Source organism: Scyliorhinus torazame, chromosome 12 (assembly GCF_047496885.1).
Source record: "Scyliorhinus torazame isolate Kashiwa2021f chromosome 12, sScyTor2.1, whole genome shotgun sequence".
Lineage (NCBI taxonomy): Eukaryota > Metazoa > Chordata > Chondrichthyes > Carcharhiniformes > Scyliorhinidae > Scyliorhinus > Scyliorhinus torazame.
The window spans coordinates 211959702-211979484 of NC_092718.1; positions in this window are offsets into that span (position 1 = coordinate 211959702).

Consider the following 19783-nt stretch of genomic DNA (forward strand, 5'->3'; position numbering starts at 1 on the left):
GCACGTTCTCCCTGTGTCTGCATGGGTTTCCGCTGGGGGCTCCGGTTTCATCCCACAGTCCAAGGATCTGAAGGTTAGGTGGATTGGCCATGATAAATTGCCCCTTAGTGTCCAAGGATGTGCACGTTAGGCAAGGTTACGAGGTTACAGGAATAGGATGGAGGAGTCAGCCTAGGTGGGGTGCTCTTTTGGAGGGTCGTTGCAGACTTGATGGCCCAAATAGCCTCCTTCTGTGCTGTAGAGATTCTTTGGGATTTTCCCACTATGGCCACAGTTTTGGTCGGTTCTCTTGCTGTTATCTCTGAGTGAATGGTGCTTTGATATTGGAACGTTACTCACATATCCACTCTAACATTATTGTTCTTGCATCATGTCTGGACCAAGGCTGTTATGAGGTCCGGAGGCAGTTATTTCTAATGTAGCCTGAACCTTACATTGATAAGAAGGTTAGTGGTGTGTTGGTGTCACTATTGTTGACTCCTCCTGTAGTTTTACTGATAATTGGGAGGAGGCTGATCAGGTAGCAAATAGGTTAGATTTATTCTGCTTTTGTGGGTAGGACATAACGGGGCAACCGTCCACTGATCAGATGGATATCAGTGTTCCAGTTGCACTGGACCAGGGTTGGGGTGTGCGTATGGGTGGGTTTAGGGGGTGGGAGGGAAGTGGGGACTGCACTGGTGCTCAAGGTTGTCAGCACAATTGGCAATGTTGTCAGGACCTATTGTTGTTTTTTCCTATCCAATGCAGCCAGCCATCTTCTAATGTTGGCTCGTAAGGTTGCGGGGACCTCAGGAGGAAGTTCAGCAAGAGCGTACACTCTGCCCTTGCAGCTGAAGACGTGGTAAAAGTTTCAAGCCTGCCCTCCTGCGCCCACGTGCTGGCCTTATCTATGACTGAGGATGGGATGTTCATGAAGCCTCATCTCCCTGTTGAATGATCTACGATAATTCTTGACTGGGTATAGTAAGTTGATGGATGCTCACTCTGATCCATTTCTTGTGGAACAACTTTTTGTTCATTCATTCATGGGATGTGGGCTTCGCTGGCTAGGCCAGCATTTATTGTCCATCCCTAACTGCCCTTGAGAAGGTGGTGATGAGCAGCTTTCTTGAACCTCTGCAGCCTATGTGGTGGAGTATTATGGGCCAGGATTTAGAGAACACCAAAGTATACCATGGAGTTCACCTGACCCACAATCTTTAATAGATTTTGGTTATAGGAGCACAAGGGCCCACTTTCCAGGTGTTATACAACAGAGACCTTGGCCGGGATTCTCCCCTACACGGCGGGGCGGGGGGTCCCGCCGGGATGGTGTGACGTGAACCACTCCGGCGTCGGGCCGCCCCAAAGGTGCGGATTTCTACGCACCTTTAGGGGCCAAGCCCTCAGCTTGAGGGGCTAAGCCCGTGCCGGAGTGGATGGCGCGCCGCCGGCCGGCGGGAAAGGCCTTTGGCGCCACGCCAGCCGGGGCCGAAGGGACTCCGCCGGTCGGCGGAAGTCTGCGCATGCGCGGGGAGCGTCAGCGGCTGCTGACGTCATGCCCGCGCATGCGCAGGAGGGGTCACTTCCGCCTCGGCCATCCTCCGCGGCACTGGCCCGCCAGCGGATCGGTGGGCCCTGATCGCGGGCCAGGCCACCGTGGGGGCACCCCCCATGGCCAGAACACCCCGCGCCCCCCCCAGGACCCCGGAGCCCGCCCGTGCCGCCAGTCCCGCCGGTAAGGTAGGTGGTTTGATTCATGCCGGCGGGACTGGCATTCCAGCAGCGGGACTTCGGCCCATCGCGGGCCGGAGAATTGCGGGGGGGGGGCCCGCCGACCGGAGCAGCGCGATTCCCGCCCCCGCCAAATTCTCGGTGCGGTGCCGGAGAATTCGGCGGCTGGCGGGGGCGGGATTCACGGAGCCCCCCGGCGATTCTCCGACCCGGCGGGGGATCGGAGAATCCCGCCCCTGAAGTATTTTTAAACAAAACAATGTTTATTCTATGAATCCAGTTACACACAGTAAACAGTTTTATCACCTACCAACACAAATAATCCCCACCGATACAATACTCTATAGGTAACCCTTAATAACTTTCCGAACAACATCCGTAAGTCAAATACCCTTTTTAACAAAGACAGCAGGTTTGAATTCTCTACGGAAAGCAGTTATCACTTTTAAATTATCAAGTGATCTGAAGACATTCTTTAGCATGCAGAGAGAGAGATCAAAATACACCTTCTTGTTTGAATGCAGCTCCCAAATGAAAACAAAACCAAAAACTCAGCTACAATACAACTTCCAGCTCAAAACGAAAGTAAAAGCCAGAAACACAGCTCAGCTCCTCCCACACAATGACATCACTGCAGCTATTTGATAAACACACTTTTCTTAAAGGGACCCTCACATGACAGTAGGTACACCCATAGTGCTGTTAGGGAAGGAGTTCTCGGGTTTTGACCCAGCAACAGTGAAGGAACGGCCTATATATTTCCAAGTCCAAGATGGTGTTTAACTTGGAGGGGAGCTTGCAGGTGATGATGCTCCCATCCATCTGCTGCCCATATCCTTCTCGGTGGTAGAGGTTGTGGGTTTGGAAGGTGCTATCAAAGGAGTCTTGATGAGTTGCTGCTGTGCCACTTACAAAAGGTAAACATTGCTGCCACTGTGGACCGGTGACGGAGGGAGTGAATGTTTAAAGTGGTGGATAAGGTGCTTTGTCTTGGATGGTGTCTGGCTTCATGAGTGTTGTTGGAACTGCATCTGTTCAGGCAAGTAGAGAGTGTTCCATCACACTCCTGATTTGTGGCTTGAATACGGTGGAGGGGCTTTGGGGAATCAGGAGATGTGTTTACTCGCCCCAGGATTCCCAGCCTCTGGCCTTCTTTGGTAGCCACTGTATTTATATGGCTGATCCAGTTCAGCTTCTGGTCAATGATAACTCTCAGGATGTTGATGGTGGGGGATTCAGCAATGATAATGCTATTGAAAATTAAGGGCAGGATGTTAGGTTTTCTCTTGTTGGAGACGGTCATTGCTTGTGTGGCACGAACGTTACTTGCCACTTAGCAGCCCAAGCCTGAATGTTGTCCAGCCTTGCTGCACGTGAACCTGGACGGCTTCAGTATCTGAAGAGTTGTGATACATCGGTTTATAGACTGATGCTTTTGGTGTTCAGAACACAAAGAACAATTCAGCACAGGAACAGGCCCTTCGGCCCTCCAAGCCTGTACCGGTCATGATGCCAACCTTGGCCAAAACCCTCGGCACTTCCTTGTGCCGTGTCCCTCTATACCCATTCCATCCATGTGTTTGCCAAATGCCTTTTGAACGCCATTAATGTATCTAAACACAAGTATCCCAATACGGGGGTTGTGGTGTGTGGCCAAAGGTCATCTCCTTCAGCTGCTGAGAGGCTAAGCCAAGGTCCTGGCCAACTTCTCTGTTGGTTGTATCAGGAAGCGGCTTCGGGAAAGTGCCGAGATACCGCACGGACAAAATCAAATGGTTGACAGGCATCTTTACCCAAACTAATCTAATCTTTATGTTTAAAACAAGAAGCTGTGTTCTAAAAATACTCCTTTCATGTCTCTGTAGATGTTTTGACTTTCATTTTAAAATCCTTTCAATTTGACGAGGAAGCCTCTTTATCGAAAATTCTCTCCGTAAATCAAACAGATGAATCCCGAGTCATTATAACATCCTCTTGTTTCATGTGTTTCTATCCATTTCTCGAATAATTCTGCTCAATCAGTGAGTGAGGTTGGCTTGGCTCAGGTTATTAGATTGGGGAAATTTACTCGGTGCAATAGTTCAAGGAATTAAGACGTTTCAAAGAGAGTGTATTATGTACGTTAATATGACTCCGTAGGTTCCTACCTCCCAAACATCTCATCAATATTCAATTAGAACTTGCGTTATTTAATTAATATTAAGAGCGCCTCTACATTTAACACTGCCAGTTCAGCTCAGTTGTTGGCAGTCTTTCCTCTGAGTCACAAGTATCTCTGCCTAAGGCCCACAGACTGTCGTAATTGTGCATGTCATCTTGGCTGAGATGCCAATTAAGTACTGACGATGATGCTGCCTTTCAACTGAGGCATCAACCTTTTGGGGGTGGGGGGGGGGGGGTGGGGGGGGGTGGTTGGCAGATGGTGGGGGGAAGCGGTTTGGGGTCCTGCCTGCTCAGGTTGATGGTGAAATATCCCATTACAGAATTCTAAGAAGACCAACGGAGCCAGTGTGCCTCTCGTAGCCAACAGCAACAAAAATAGATTAACAGGTCATGCCTTCATTTGTTAGTCATGGGGCCTTGCTGTGTTTCGATTGACTGCAACGTTTGCTTATATAACGGCGAATACGCTTTAGAAGATATTCATCATTTGTAAGGCACCTTGCAGCATCAAAGACCCTACATAAATATACATTATTTCTTTAAATCAGCTAACTCCTACACCATTTGGCTCAGGACATTCTCACCCACTACTCTCAACTATTTAATGATCATTGGATCATAACTTTGACACAATCACTTTTAAAGTCAACATTTTTCTCAACTTGCCCCATGGTTCTTGCTGGTCTTGTAGCCATCTGGGATGGCCACTTACAAAGGATCCCAGGAAATATGGCCATCTGCAAAGGACCATGGGAAATATGGTCAACCCAGGACTGAGACGCTCAGAGCTTATGTATACTGGCAACTCAGACAAATAGACGCTATCGAAACCCCCAGCTACTTTGCATTCTAATGGCCCATTTCCCAGAACAAACTCAGGTAACAGATACAGAAACAGACTCATCGGCGCCACTCCCTTTGCTCAGGGTGCCCAAAAAGCCACGGTCAATGACCGCTCAGGACACGCCCAGCCATCAAGGCACCCGCCCCTTTATTGGCCAAAATCGAAGGCAGTAATCAAAGCCTGCCGAATTATTGGGTCCAAAGTTAAGGACCGCCCAAAAGAGCGCGAAACCCCAGAAGGATAAAGAGAGACACTGCCATGTGTTCCGTCTCTCTCGGCCCCGGTGCTCGGTCTCTCCCGGCCTATGCCCAACCAGCTGCGGGCCTTTAGCTGTCCAGCTTGTAAGCTCTGGGACTTTCTTCAAAACCTCCCTGTCCCTCCAGCACATGCCCCTCCTGTAAGACAGTCTGTGACGGTCTAAGTACTCATGGCGATTTCTGAATTTTTAAACAGGACCTTAGCTGAATAAGATCCTTAAAATGGTTGAAGATATGGGGCGAAATTCTCCGGTATCAGCACGATGTCCGCCGACCGGCACCAAAACCGGCGCAAATCAGTCCGGCATCGCGCCGCCCCAAAGGTGCGGAATCCTCCACCCTTTGACCGGCCGAGTCCTAACCTTGAGGGGCTAGGCCCGCGCCGGACTGATTTCCGCACCGCCAGCTGGCGCGGAAATGACATCTCCGGGCGGCGCATGCGCGTGAGCGTTAGCGGCCGCTCACGGCATCCCCACACATGCGCTGTGGAGGGAGTCTCTTCCGCCTCCACCATGGTGGAGACCGTGGCGAAGGCGGAAGGAAAAGAGTTCCCCCACGGATCGGTGGGCCCCGATGGCAGACCAGGCCACCGTGGGGTCACCCCCCGGGGCCAGATCGCCCCGTGCCCCCCCCCAGGACCCCGGAGCCCGCCCGCGCCGCCTTGTCCCGCCGGTAAGAGAGGTGGTTTAATTCACGCTGGCGGGACAGGCATTCTAGTAGCGGGGCTTCGGCCCATCCGAGCCGGAGAATCGCAGGGGGGGTGGGCCGCCAACCGGCACGGCGTGATTCCCGCCCCCGCCGAATCTCAGGTGTCGGAGAATTCGGCAACCGGCAGGGGCGGGATTCACGCCAGCCCCCGGCGATTCTCCAACCCGGCGGGGGGTCGGAGAATCTCGCCCCAGGTTTGCATTCTCTCATGTCACTGCTTACAGGTAATGGCAGGTGGGGTGGGGGGAATTAGGCAGGAGTCCAAAAATCTGTTTTACGCCAGCGTGATGTTCCTGTGGGATCTTCCGCCAGCCATGATGGATCGGGAAACGTGCTGGAGGCCGGCCTGAAACGGATTAGCACCACCCGGTTCTGGATGAAGGCCCAACTGGGAATCTTGAGAAAGATTACGGTAATAATAATCTTTATTATTGTCACAAGCAGGCTGACATTAACACTGCAATGAAGTTACTGTGTAAAGCCCCTAGTCGTCACATTCCGGCGCCTGTTCGGATACACAGAGGGAGAATTCAGAATGTCCAATTCACCTAACAGCGCGTCTTTCGGGGCTTGTGGGAGGAAACCGGAGCGCCCGGAGGAAACCCACCCAGACACAGGAAGAACGAGCAGACTCCGCACAGACAGCGACCCAAGCCGGGAATCGAGCCTGGCACCCTGGAGCTGTGAAGCAACAGTGCCAACCACTGTGCTGCCCACGTATGAATTTGGAAGACCAGCGAAAAGTACATTGGAATAGTTGAGTTCAGAAGAAATTAAGGTTTGAATGAGCAGCAGATAAGCAATGGCGGGGCGAGGTGGAGCGATGTTACGATGGCGGTCTGGGAGATGGCACGAGTATCAGTTACTCCCATCTAGGTTAATATATCTTTCTTGCGATGCGGTGCAGCGCTCCACATCAGCTCTGACTAAAGCTAAGTATAACTGAAGCACCACTTCCTCACATCTGTATTTCAATCAATTTGAGATAAAGGGCAACATTCCATTAGCCTTTGTGATTACATTTTGTACCTGTGCATTAGCTTTTCGTCAGTTGTATATCTGGACAGATAATTCCTTTTGCTCCTCCACAGCTCCCAGTCTCTCACCAGGTAGAAAATATTCTGATTTGTCTTTCTCAGATTCGAGATGGATGACGTTACACTTCTGCACATTGAACTCCAGGCCAATGTGCCTTTGTACTTTGCCGCTTCCATCTACAACATTTACTGTGCAATTTCCTCCCAGACTGCTGCATGACTCTCTTTCTTTACCTCCCTCTCCCCGATCCCACCACTAGGGTTATGGTAGCTGTGGTAGTATGCATTAGGGGTCATGTGGGACTGTGAAGCCGTGATGTCATTGGCTGACAGATCCCGGGTCCTGGTTGGCTGTTGATCTCTAGCTCCGCCCTGAAGGCGGAGTATAAGAACCAGGAGTTCTCCCCCGCAGGCCAGTCTGTTGCTGAACTGCGGGGAACAAGTCACGCTTAATAAAGCCTCATCGACTTCATCTCTATTCGTCTCTCGTGAGTCTTTGTGCGCTACAGTAGCATAGTGGTTATGCTACTGGTCCAGTAATCCAGAACCCTGGATGAATCATCCTGAGCCATTAATTCAAATCCCGTCCACCATGCTCGTTGGGGAATTTAATTTCAATTAATTAAGAAAAGATTATCAGTAACGGTGATCATGCAGCTACGGGATTACTGTTAGAAACCCATCTGGTTCGCTAACGCCAGAAATCTAATGCGGGTAACTCACCTCCTGTCACCCTAGAGCCATCCGCTGTCCACCCTCCTACAGGGCACAGATCAGGAGTATGATGGAATGCTCGTTCTCACTAAAGAAGCTCGACACCATCCAGGACGAAGCATTCGGTACTCCCTCCACCGCCGACGCACAATGTCGTAGTATGTACCAACTCACCAAGGCTTCTTCAACAGCACCATCCAAACCCATGACCTTTACAGCCTACAAGGACAAGAACAGCAGATACATGGGAGCTCCACCACATGGACGTTCCCCTCCAAGCCACACACCATCATAACTTGGAATTATATCGCCTGATCCTTCACTCTCGCAGGTCAAACTCCTGGAACTCCATTCCCAAGCACAAGGTGGGTGTACCTACACCACAGCAGCTGCAGTGGTTCAATAAGGCAGCTCACCACCACCTTCTGAAGGGCAATTGGGGATGGGTAACAACTGCTGGCCTAGCCAGCGACATCTATATAATCTACAACTAAGGCACAGTAGCACAGTGGATAGAATTGTTGCTTCACAGCTCTAAGGTCCCAGGTTCGATTCCTTGCTTGGTTCACTGTCTGTGCGGAGTCTGCACATTCTCCCCTTGTCTGCATGGATTTCTTCCGGGTGCTCCGGTTTCCTCCCACAGTCTAAAGATTTTAAAAAAAAGTTAGAGTGCCCAATTCATTTTGTTTTCCAATTAAGGGGCAATTTAGCGTGGCCAATCCACCTACCCTGCACATCTTTGGGTTGGGGGGGCGAAGCCCACGCAGACACGGGGAGAATGTGCAAACTCCGCACGGACAGTGACCCAGAGCCTGGGTCGAACCTGGGACCTTGGCGCCGTGAGGCAGCAGTGCTAACCACTGCACCACCATATTGCCCTTGCGGGCTGGCTTTTAAGGGGAACTATTCCACGGGCCCCACGGGGATATCAATCGGTTGGACCCCACGAGTCCCGTGAGGGGTCATCGCAGAAGGAAATCTGATGCACTCCCCCAGTCTGGCAGATAAGTGACACCAAATCCACAGCAAGGTGGCTGAGTATTAACTGGGTCGAGCAAACCACCCAGCTGCACTTACGAAATGTGGCTCAACATCACCTTCTCAAAGACAGTAAATGGCGGCCAGACCCGCGATGCCCACAGCCTGAGAATGAATCGGAAAAAAAAGCTCGTCACCCAGAACTCTGTGGCGGGACCGTGGAAGTAATTTGGAAAAATAAGTGAGCAGTGCATCAAAAAAACCGAGCTGCAAGTCAAACTGGTCCCGAGCGAAACACTTAAAGCTGAAGAAGGATGTGGTAGTTGGGGGGGTGGGGGGGAAGAGGGCATGGAATCTGTTACTTGGCAACCATAAAATCTCATAACTTTTCCACAATTTATGAATTTTTAATGATTTCTGTGATTTTATTTGGCCTGAAGTTGGCGGTGCTGCAGTACAGACAGACAGAGTCACGTGATGCCGACAGAAGCAGCGGATAACTGGGAGGGAATCTGAGTCGGGCGCAATTACTGTGTTTAACTGACTCTCGTCCTGCTCTGGGATTGGGGGTAATGAAAAAGGCATATGGGACACTTGCCTTTATCCATCGAGGCATAGATTACAAAAGCGGGGAGGTCATGTTGGAGTGGCGTAGAACGTTGGTGAGGCCACAGCTGGAGGGTTGTGCGCACTTCTGGTCGCCACGTTATAGGAAGGATGTGATTGCACTGGAGGGGGTGCAGAGGAGATTCACCAGGATGTTGCCTGGGATGGAGCATTTTAGGTATGAAGAGAGTTGGGATAGGCTTGGGTTGTTTCCGTTGGAGCAGAGGAGACTGAGGGGCGGCCTGATCGAGGTGGACAAGATTATGAGGGGCATGGACAGGGTGGTTAGGGAGCAGCTGTTCCCTTTAGTTGAAATGAAAAAATGAAAATCGCGTATTGTCACAAGTAGGCTTCAAATGAAGTTACTGTGAAAAGCCCCTAGTCGCCACATTCCGGCGCCTGTTCGGGGAGGCTGTTACGGGAATTGGACCGTGCTGCTGGCCTGCCTTGGTCTGCTTTCAAAGCCAGCGATTGAAGGGTCAGCCACGCGGGGAGGGACAGATTTAAGTTTTTCTACCCAGAGGGTGGGGACGGTCTGGAACGCACTGCCTGGGAGGGTGGTAGAGGCGGGTTGCCTCACATCCTTTAAAAAGTACCTGGATGAGCACTTGGCACGTCACAACATTCAAGGCTACGGGCCAAGTGCTGGCAAATGGGATTGGATAGGTAGGTCAGGTGTTTTTCACGAGTCATCATAGAATTTACAGTGCAGGAGGCTATTCGGCCCATCGAGTCTGCACCGGCTCTTGGAAAGGGTCCCAGGTTCGATTATCTGTTTCTGGAAAAGACATTAGTGAACCCTCAGTGTCAAAGGGTTATTATGGCACAGAACGAATCCAGGCTGCCATCCTGCATTGGGACGCAGTCCCAGTTGAGGTTTTCACTGTAATCGCGGTCACTTTTTACTGAAACCAACGTTTCCAGATTTTCATTTTGAACCGTATTTCGGTTCTCAAAGTTCCAGTGGTGAGATTATGAACTCGAGCTCCCTGGGCAATTAGGTCAGACCTTTGGGTTGCAAGTCCAGTAATGCACCCGCTGCAACACTCTCCCCAACGAAATAGGCTTGTTTAAAAAGTGAAAGGATGGTTAAGGAGACGGTTGTACCTTTGTGGGAAAGAGGATTGAGTCTCACTGTGGAAGATGAAGGCACTGGGGAGATAATAAATAAACACTTAGAATGCACCTTTACAAATAACAGTGAAATTAGAATGTAGGTGTACTGGAGGAGGATTTGGAGCCATTGTTAGAGGTGAACTGTAAAAGGAAGGAATTGGTTCTATATAAAAAAAACCCACAGATTTCAAGGCTATTGAAAAGAATCAAAGTGGAGATAAAAGCAGCCACACTATTTCAATTGGCTGTAAATATGCAAATTCTATTGTGGAGTTGGAGAGCAGCCAATATGTCACTTTTATTCAAGGAGAGACTGAAGAATAAACTTCTAATATTAGAATCATATAAGGCAGGCCATTCGGCCCTTCATATCTGTTTCAGCCCTCTGATGGAGCGACCTGATGAGTCAATTTTCTTACTATTATACACAGCCCTGCAAATTTATCCTCCTTAAATACAGATCAATTCCCTTTCGAAAGTCACTATTGAATCTTCTTCCAACACCCTTTCAGTATGTGCACCCCAGATCATAACAGCTTGCTCACTGAAAAACTTAAATTCTCCTCCGACTCTTTTTGCCAATTGTCATGAGTCTGTGCTCCCTGGTTACTGACCCTCCAGTGAAGACAGTTCATTTATTATTATTTATTAATGGTTTATCTATTTTACGCTGTCAAAATTTAGAACATCTCTCTAAAACCTCCCTTTGAGCTTCTGAGGGGCGAGGAGAAATGATCCCAGCTCTCTGCAGTTCCTCGTTTTTGGAACATAGAACATACAGTGCAGAAGGAGGCCATTCGGCCCATCTAGTCTACACCGACCCACTTAAGCCCTCACTTCCTCCCTATCCCCATAACCCAATATCCCCTTCTCACCTTTTTTGGTCACTAAGGGCAATTTATCACAGCCAATCCACCTAACCTGCTCGTCTTTGGACTGTGGGAGGAAACCGGAGCACCCGGAGGAAACCCACGCCGACACGGGGAGAACGTGCAGACTCCGCACAGACAGTGACCCAAGCCGGGAATCGAACCTGGGACCCTGGCGCTGTGAAGCCACAGTGCTATCCACTTGTGCTACCGTGCTGCCTGTCACGCGGGCGACTGGGGTTCAATTCCCCGACGAGCTTTGCAGCAGTCCAGGAGATCCACTGGCAACTCTTTTGGGTAGCACAGCGGGTAGCACTATGGCATCACAGCTCCAGGGTCCCGGGTTCGATTCCCGGCTTGGGTCACTGTCTGTGCGGAGTCTGCACGTTCTCCCCGTGTGTGCGTGGGTTTCCTCCGGGTGCTCCGGTTTCCTCCCACAAGCCCCGAAAGACGTGCTGTTAGGTGAATTGGATATTCTGAATTCTCCCTCCGTGCACCCGAACAGTCGCCGTAATGTGGCGGCTAGGGGATTTTCACAGTGACTTCATTGCAGCATTGTCAGCCTACTTGTGACAATAAAGATCATTATTATAAGTAACTGAAACCCATCATTTCTGGTACCATCTTGGCAAGAGAGGAAGACCATTTGCGCGGCCTCGGGGCACCTGGAAGCACTCCGCGGCCAATTAAGTGTAGTCACTGAGGGCAGCACGGTGGCACAGTGGTTAGCATTGCTGCCTCACGGCGCTGAGGTCCCAGGTTCAATCCCGGCTCTGGGTCACTGTCCGTGTGGAGTTTGCGCATTCTCCCTGTGTTTGTGTGGGTTTCGCCCCCCACAACCCAAAGATGTGCAAGCTGGGTGGATGGGCCACCCTAAATTGCCCCTTAATTGGAAAAAATGAATTGGGTACTCTAAAATTTATTTTTAAAAAATGAAGTGTAGTCACTGTTGTAATGCAGAAGACGCGGAAGCCAATTTGTGCACAGCAAGATCCCAAAATTGTCAATGAGGAAATACCCAGATCATCTGTGTTAGGGATTCGAGTGAACCGTTAGCCTGACGTCACCTCCGCTCACAGTCTCAGCCGCCACAATTTCAGGAAAGGTTCAGCAATCGGAAATGCACGGGTTCACCAGAGCTAGCCATCGATAACTTGTTAAAGGCAAGTTGCTTTTGCCAAACATAATGGTGTTTTGAATAGTTTACTGATTGGACAGATAAAGAGGGAGCTGTACATATTGTGTATATGGATTTTCAGAAGGCGTTCGATAAGTTTCCTCTCTGAGTACACACTGTGTTACTCCTGTCTATCAGGAACATCAATATGTTTGTTTTGAGATTTTCTAACAACCGCATCGCTTCTCCAAGATTTCAAAACTGGTTCTTCCCAGGGGATTTTCCAGCTACCAGCTTCTCTTTGAGCTGGGAAACTCCTTATATTCTACAAACTTGTTGAATTCTGAATGACCGATCACTCAACTTACAAAAACGAAAGAAGGTCGAGCATTTACTCAGCGCCTTTCACGACCTCTGGTTTATTTTAGAATTCAAATGTAACCATCTACCGTGGTGAGGTTTCGAACCTGGGACCACAGAGCATTGCTCCGGGTTTGTGGTCTACCCGTTCTGTGACCTACACCCCAAGTGCTTTACCGCCAATTAAATTATTTTGAAGTGTGCTGTGACTATTGTAGTGGAGGGAATTTGTACACAGCAAGATCCCAGAAACAGCAATGTGACGATGGCCAGGTGCTCCAATTTACCGGTCGGTTACGGCACTGCCATGTTTCTATCATGATATGAAAAGCACCAATCGCTCATAAGGGTGGGTTCATTTAATGACATTAGACGTATGGGAACATTTATATATGGCAAAAGGCTCAAATACGCTGGGCACAATTCTCAGTCTAGTGACTCCAGAAACACGAACCGCACTCGGGAGAGGGTATCTGGCATCTGGCCAAAATCGAGGTCCGCACCCTGCATGGATTCGGGCACCATGCTCCGGTCCTTCGCTGGTGGTGATAACGAGATTTACGGCTGCACGCAAAACCGGCATTTGCATTCATTTAAAAGTGATCAGCGCGTTTCGCCCAGTCTGCTCCGGGTCTGCGTGAGCTCAGTCCCTCTCAGGCGGCGGACGGTTTACAACAGGTACGTACAAACAGGGACTGGGCACCATGGCTGGTCAGGGGGAGAGAGAAGGTGTTAGAAATTGTACTGCTTGCTGGGACAGCTCCGTGGATTCGTGGTGTCCCCATCGGGATGGGGGTGGTCTGGCTCAGGCAGCCATTGCTGCAGTATTTGTTTTAAACACACCCAAGTTACAAGCCCCTGGCTGTGGACTTTGTTGAATGTTCACTGCCCTGTAAATGTTCACAGAGCCTCCGGTCATTTGGGAGCCCACCCAGGCCGCCCCTCTGGAAATCCTCAGACCCCTGGCTGACCCATCACCGGGATGGGCGTGGCCAAGCTCAATCAGTGGCCCACCAGGTGCTGCCGCTCCTCAGTTCACTCAACAGAAGCTCAGCCCCACTGCAGGGGAATAGCAGAGCTCACCCCAAACCACAGGACACCTGCACCTTAGCGTTTGGCACCCGCCCTGGCACACTGCCTCTCTCAGGGCAGAGGTCTCACCAGTGACACTATCGGCCAGCATACCCCTCAGCACCACCAGCTGTCTCCAAGCCCTGCCTGCCAATCGCACCCCTGCTCCCATCCATCCTGCCCCCGGACAGGTTCTCACAACCTGTCTGTCACACCCAGGACCCACATCACACTGCAGCTATGCTCCCAGCAGACGCACACTTCCCTCGCTCACCCTCATCAGTAGGAGCTGCCCACACACATGCCTCTGAGCATGGTGGTGATTGGTGGCACACGGTGACCCCCCCTGCCACAATCCGGTGCCACCCTGCTGGCGGGATAACACACGGCCCACCCAGTGAGGAGACCCACAGTAAACCCCACTGGGGAGACAGGGCAGGGGGCAAAGAGCCTTCCGCTGACACGGGTTGTGGCAGCTAACGGTACCTCTGTTGACGGGGACGGGTGGTGAGGATAGAGGCTCCCCACATCACAGGTCCGGCCACTCACTGATGGGGACAGGGGTGCAGTGTGGGACGCCACATATCGGGGGGAACGGCTGAGGGGTGGGAGTGGGTTTGGGAGGAACATGTGGAGGACGGGGTTGAAGTGCAACTCAGGGTCACCATGTAGCCTGTTGGATTTGGGTGGGCAAGGGAATATTCATCTAGCTGACATGTCTCCTCGTTTCCCCCTCTGCACAGAATGGATTTCGGAGTACAGCCAGGAACGCTCGCTATATACCTGACCACTGCTGCCCTTATGGACGCACGGAGACTGGAGGCACAGGGCCTGCTCGGGGAGGTCCTTGCAAAGAGGAGCCTGCCCAGAAGAGCAGGGGCCAGCCGGTGAGGCTCGAGGGCCGGCCGTCCAATAGGCCGAGGAGGAGGTGCGAAGGAGGCGCCAATTCAGGACATGTTTATACTGTCGGCGCCTGTCCATCGAGGATCTGCCGGACTGCGTGTGCCGCCAAAGACTCCGTCTAACCAGGGAGACCATACACCATCTGTGCCAGATGATGGTGCACCTGGCACGACAGGGGTATGTAGGAAGACACTCAGTCCCGGGTGGAAAAACTATGAACAAAAACAACTGAAACAACGTTGTTGAGTGCTGGGGGCCCAGACTAACAACAAAATTATGAACATAGGGCACAGATGTCCCACTTCCCAGCTGACTTACATTCCCAGAGTAGCCAATGGAGGAACATTGGGTGGAAAAAGACAGTGGGGGCGATTCTCCAGCCGTGTTGCGCCCAAGGGAGAGCACAAGGCAGCCAGAGAATCCTGGGAGCGGCTTCCAGCGAGCCCCCCCGACAGCCTCCGCGCCTCGCAAGATTCTCCGGAGGCCCGGGTCCCCAGCGCCGTGAGGCAACAGTGCTAACCGCTGCGCCACCGTGCCGCCCTCTCCCTTCAACGTCTTTCCGTATTCTCTTTGTAAATGCTCTCCCCGGCACTGCTGCCTCACGGCGCCGAGGTCCCAGGTTCGATCCCGGCTCTGGGTCACTGCCCGTGTGGAGTTTGTACATTCTTACAGATGAGGGTGAGCGAGGGAAGTGTGCGTCTGCTGGGAGCATAGCTGCAGTGTGTGTGGGTCTCACCCCCACAACCCAAGGATGTGCAGACTAAGTGGATTGGGCTAAATTGCCCCTTAATTGGAAAAAAAATGAATTGGGTACTCTAAATTTATTTAAAGAAAGTAAATGCTCTACCCTCATTATCTGCCTTCACCCCAGTACCTCTCTCACTCAATTTCCTCCTCCTCTACGTATAACTCCCCTTCAGTTTCTCCTCTCTATCTCCCTCCACCAATCTCCCCCTTCTGCATTCCATTATTTCCCTCAATATCTCCCTCCCTCGATATCTGCCTCTCTCCACCTTTAATTTCTCCCTCTCTCAGTACCTCCCTCTCAATATCTTCCTCTCTAATTATGCCCTTCCCTCAATATCCCCCTCCCATACTACCACCTTCCGATCTCCCTTTAGATTCGTGGGGCACTGTCACCAGTACTGGGGGAAATGGGAGCTGTGCCTTTGGCAATGTCTACATTTGAAGTGCGCAGGAGCCAGTGTTCTAGCCAGTCGTATAACTAGGGAGGTAGAGAGGGCTTTAAACTTGAGCAGCACAGTGGTGCAGTGGTTATCACTGATGCCTATGGCGTCGAGGACCCGGGTTCGATACCCAGCCCTGGGTCACTGTCCGTGTGGAGTTTGCACATTCTCCCTGTGTTTGCATGGGTTTCAATCCCACAACCCAAAGATGTGGAGGGTAGGTGGATTGGCCACGCTAAATTGTCCCTTAATTAAAAAAAAGAGAGCTTTCAACTCATTAAAAGGGGAAAGGGATCATGTGGGGGAAGATTGACTAAATTAAAGGGAACTGATGAGGCAACAGATCAAGGTAGCAAGAGGTGATGACAATCAGAGTGTGGCAGGAAGTGACAGCGATTGCAAACTTCAGAGTGTGCCAGCAGATAGGACCCAAGTTTACAAAAGCAGTAAAACAACTAAATTCATGGCTCTCTATCTGAATGCCCTCAGCACACACAATAAAACAGACAAATTGTCAGCCCAAGTAGAGATTCATCTGTATGAGCTGAAAGCCGTTACACAGATGTGGCTATAAGTTACCCAAAGCTGGGACCTAAATATCCAAGGCTATCTGACTCGCAAGAAGGACAGGAAGGGGGGAGAAGGTGGTGGGGTGGCTCTGTTAATTAAAGAGGTTATTAGTACTGTACTGAGCGACGACCTTAGTTCTGAAGGGGAAGTCCAAGGGCAGAGATTTACGTGCGCTCGACTCGGAAGCGGGTTAGGTCGCGCGAGATGACACCTGGATCCCAATGTCATTGGACGCTTGCACAATATCTCGGTCAGCGGGTACAGATTGGCAGCGCACCCGCCAACAATCATGAAGCTAGTTAAGGGGATTATCTCCCCAGCTGACCGGTGTATTACATTGCCCGTCCGATTTTAAGCTCATCGCATAGACAACATGGACAGGCAGACCAACCGTTTTTGAACTTCTTTCAATCAAGGGTGGGAGAGAAGAGGGATGAAGCAAAGACAGTTTTTTGAGTTAGGAGTTTCTGGGAGTGCGGTGATGTTGTGGTGTTTTGTGCCTGGAGAGGGTTTTTTCCTGTGTTGTGTTCATCATGGTGTGGCGCTTACAGGACATTGCTTGTTACAGAATCCCTGCAGTGCAGAAGGAGGCCATTCAGCCCATCAAGTCAGCCCACCGACCCTCCAAAAGAGCACCCTACTTAGGCCCACTCCCCCAATCTGATCCCTGTACCCCAGTAACCTCACCTAACCTTTTGGACACTAAGGGGCAATTTATCATGGCCAACCCACCTAACCTGCACAGCTTTGGGATGATGTGAGGAAACCGGAGCACCCGGAGGAAACCCAGGCAGACACGGGGAGAAGGTGCGTCTGCCAGATGGTTGGCCTAGAGATTGGGTGGGTGGGCACCCGTGGGTGGGCACCCAACACCCGTGTCTCTGAAGGTCACTGTGGCACTGAACCTTTATGCCTCCGGATCATTCCAGGGAGCAACGGGTGATTTTGGTGGACACTCGGAGACAGCTGTGTGAAGCTGGTGACTAATGTTCAAGCAGACGGGAACATCCCTTCATTTCAGGATGGACCAAGTAGGCCAAGCTGAGCAGCTCAGAGGCTTTGTCACAATGGCTGGGCTTCCTCTCATCCAAGGTGCCATCAACTGCACCCAGGTGGTCAGCAAGGTGCCAGTCAGACACCTTTGTGAATTGGAAGGGTTTTCCACTCTGTGAACTTTCAGATAGTCTGTGACCACAGGACCCAGATCCTGCAGATCTGTGCAATGTACCCAGGCAGCTCTCATGATGCTTTCGTACAGTGGCACTCGCAAGTGCGAAGGCTCTTTGCTGCTACAGATCACCTTGGCGGGTAGTTAATTGGTGACAAGGGATATCCGTTGAAAGGTTGGCTGATGACGTCTGCCAGGCGCCCAGGAAAGAGGCTGAGGAGGCACAAAACTGCTGCCGTGTATCCACAAGGCAGATGGCGGAGAGGACCATTGGGCTGCTGAAGATTAGGGTCCAATGCCTGGACTGATTCGGGAGCACCCTGCAGTATCCACCTGACCGAGTGTCGCTCATCATCGTTGTCTGCACAATCTCGTTCTCTCCGGGATGAACCTCCAGACCAGAGATGAGGGGTTTGTCTTATGAAGAGAGAGTGCGAGGTTTTGACCTATACTCTCTAGAGTTTAGAAGAATAAGGGGAGATCAAATTGAGTTATATAAGATGATAAAAGATATGGATGAAGTGGACGTGGGAGCAGATGCTCTTCTTGTGGGTCATTCATAATAAGAGGTAGCAAGTGTAAAACGGAGATGAGGAGAAACTACTTCTCCCAAAGGGTCGTGAATCTGTGGAATTCGCTACCCCAGCGTGCGGTGGGTGCTGGGACAGTGAATAAATTTAAGGAGTCAGACAGATTTTTAATTAGTATTTGGTTGAAGGGTTATGGAGAACGGGCAGGATGGTGGGGTTGAGGCCAGGATGAGATCAGCCTTGATCACATTGAACAGTGGAGAGGCTCTAGAGGCCAAATTGCCCATTCCTGCTCCAAGTTCTTATGTTCTAAAAAAGAACTATTCTGTCTAATTCCACCTTCCAGCTCTTGGTCTGTAGCCCTGTGGGTAACAGCACCTCAAACAAAAATCTGGTGTTCTTGATTAATAAGGGGATTTCTTGATTATGGGGAGAAGAGGGATGAGAAACATTACAGCCATGATCGAATGGTGGGGCGGACTCAATGGACCGAAAGGCCTAATTCTGTTCCTCTACATTATGATCTTGTGGTCTAAGAATATGCTGATACTTGAACTGCCTCAGATGCGGACACCGACATTGACTCGATCCAGTTCCCGGATAGCCAGAAGGTGAGGACGAGGGGACTGAAATCAGGAACCGTCGGGGAGGCAGGACCATCAAGGAGGCCCTGACTCAGCACTTTTCCGGCTAGGCTGGCATGCCCTGTCCCCCCAGAGTCGATGGGCATCACCCCAATCTCAGACACCTCACACTTAACTACTCCAAGAATCCAATTGTTTAATAATAAAGGTCGATATCCCAGATATCTATCCACAGACATTTATAAGGCTGAAAATATTCGAGTACACAGGACACTGATGGCTTAACATAGAACATAACAGCGCAGTACAGGCCCTTCGGCCCTCGATGTTGTGAAATCACTCTAAAGCCCATCTACACTATTCCCTTATTGTCCATATGTCTATCCAATGACCATTTGAATGCCCTTAGTGTTGGCGAGTCCACTACTGTTGCAGGCAGGGCATTCCACGCCCTTACTACTCTCTGAGTAAAGAACCTACCTCTGACATCTGTCTTATATCTATCTCCCCTCAATTTAAAGCTATGTCCCCTCGTGCTAGACATCACCATCGAGGAAAAAGGCTCTCACTGTCCACCCTATCCAATCCTCTGATCATCTTGTATGCCTCAATTAAGTCACCTCTTAACCTTCTTCTCTCTAACGAAAACAGCCTCAAGTCCCTCAGCCTTTCCTCATAAGATCTTCCCTCCATACCAGGCAACATTCTGGTAAATCGCCTCTGCACCCTTTCCAATGCTGCCACATCCTTTATGGTGAGATCAATAACATAAAACAAAGCAGAAATATTCTGTTGGATCTCCAACAGTATACAGTGTGAGGGAAAGAAAACATACCACCTTGTGCATGTCCCTGGTTGTGCTCACTATGTCTTCAGCTTATGTTTGCAGGTGCTATATCTAGGATCCACCCCCCCGTTGCTGATGTTGATGCCTCCTTGCCGGGAATGCCTTTGGTGGTTGTCCTCTGGCCGTTGAGGCCTGAGCAGGCACCGCCTGGGAGGGTTCGTTCAGCGACATGGCTGGGCACTCCTCAATCGCCGCACTCAGAGGATGGCATGGTGACAGGCAGAGAGGCGGAGGAGTTGTTGCCCTTGTCCAGTGCACCGTGAGAGGAGGCCCCTTAGGTGACAGCCAGCCCGTCCGTCACTGTTGAGGTGAGTCCTCACCTCGCTGCTTGCCAATGAAGGATGGGCCTCCATCGGAGAGATGGTTGTTGCATCCTTCTCCCACACTGACAGTGACTTCTTGAGGTCAGTGCCTGTGGGAGGGCTTGCAGGTCTGACC